This window comes from Euphorbia lathyris, chromosome 2 (assembly GCF_963576675.1).
Source record: "Euphorbia lathyris chromosome 2, ddEupLath1.1, whole genome shotgun sequence".
In the NCBI taxonomy this organism is placed as follows: domain Eukaryota; kingdom Viridiplantae; phylum Streptophyta; class Magnoliopsida; order Malpighiales; family Euphorbiaceae; genus Euphorbia; species Euphorbia lathyris.
The window spans coordinates 109,491,846-109,493,737 of NC_088911.1; positions in this window are offsets into that span (position 1 = coordinate 109,491,846).

A 1,892-nucleotide genomic window follows, 5' to 3' on the forward strand; every position below is an offset into this window, starting at 1 on the left:
TTCCTTCACCTTGTTGGTTCCTTCATAGGTAACCTCGAGCTTCTTCCAGATCTCCTGCGCTGACTCACAACTTGAACTCTTGTTGTATTCTGCAGCATCTAATGCACAGTGAAGCATGTTTATAGCCGAAGCATGATTTTGTAGCTTCTTGAGATCATCCTCTGTCCATCTAGTCTCAGCTTTGACAACCGTTTGGCCATCAATAGTTTCAACAGGAAAAAATGGGCCTTGGACTATAGATAGCCATGCGCTTATGTTTGTTGCCTGAATGAAATTTTTCATTCTATTCTTCCAAAAGGTATAGTTAGACCCGAAGAATAGAGGAGGCCGAGTTATGGACAGACCCTCAGGTAAAATCTGAGTTGTTAGATTTCCTGGGAGAAACTGAGTGCTGTTCTCAGCCATAGTGGGGATCAGCTCAAGGTAGTTAAACCTTGCACAGTGAGCTTTTAAGCTCTAATACCACTTGTTGGTCCCTTTTAACGTGACAAGTTAGTTCCAAGGGGGGGGGGATAGGAACTATCTAAAAATTTGTCCGTTGAGGCTGACTTCTTTTTCTATGAAAAGGTTTACACAGCGTCACTAAGTAGATTCAAGACACAAGCTTAGTCAACATATGACTAAGTCTGCTTCTTTACTTGAGTCAGGAAATAATACTTAGAGTCTATTCCTGAACTCAGCTTCTTAGTAAACTTAACTCAGCGTGAGTTCTTTACTTAGTCAGTTTTATAGCAAGCAATGTATATTAAAGGAGTTTAAGGTTAGAAGGATATTACTCAGTAGACTTATCCTGGTCCGGCCTCTCCGCCTACGTCCAGTCCCCGGAACTCATTCCGAGCTTTTTGAATTCTCTACTGAGCTCTTTAAAGGTAGAGCACGAAACCTTTTACAAATAGAAGCTGAGTATAACAAGAGTACCTTCCTCTATACCTCTACTCACTCCTATATCTACGCTGAGTACTATAACCGAGTACTCAGCCTCTCCTTTCTATTCTTCTAGAAATTATAAAGTGTTTGTCCTAAACAACGATTGCTAAGACACTTTAGATGATTAGAAATCACTCTAGACTTTTACACAATAATATAGAAATTGGTGTAAGGTATTTGCTTTGCTTTTCTCACAGAATCTTCGAGTATGAATTTGGTCAGCGTTTCGACAACTTGAAGTTCTGCATTGATTGAAGCAAATGGATGGCCTTTATATAGTGACACTTTAGGCACCTAGTCATTTCGAATTTCGAAATAACCGTTGGAGGGAAACGGCTTCCTGTCGTTGTCACTCTGGGCATGCTCAACGTCGTTGGCCAATAGGATTCTTGCATCTTTTGTCTTCGTCAGTCTTCGGTAGAATGTTTCGCCATTTAAGGAAAAGTCCACGAGACAGCTTTCTGCGCCTTCTGAACTTTTCCCAAAGTAGAAATACTTTGTCTAGAAGTTGAACATTGCCTGCCGCTGTCCAGACTGCTTTGTCGTCCAACTCAGCAGCTTCTTCTTGAAGCTTTTGCCACGAAGGCTTCTCGATCCTTCTCTTGCTGAGTCGTCCTTTTAGTTGATACGGCTACGTTTTGAACTCTTGGGCCGAATGGTATTGATGTGTTGACTTGGGCTTGACTTCCACTTTATTGGCCTTTTGGCTTTTTAATCTTAATGTCTTATACACAATTAAACTCAACATTGAACAAACACATTAGTGTAATAAATCAAAGCATTTTAAATTTAATGTGTTAGAATATTTTTAGCATTACTTAAATAATTTTGTCAAATCAAAATCATGTGGAAAGGTGTTTCAACATGGATTAGGGCAGATTTCTTGGAAAGATACGGTTATGGGGGTGGTTGAGGAGGAGCCTTGTATGGAGGAGGTATTGATGGAAAGGGATTACGAGGATGTG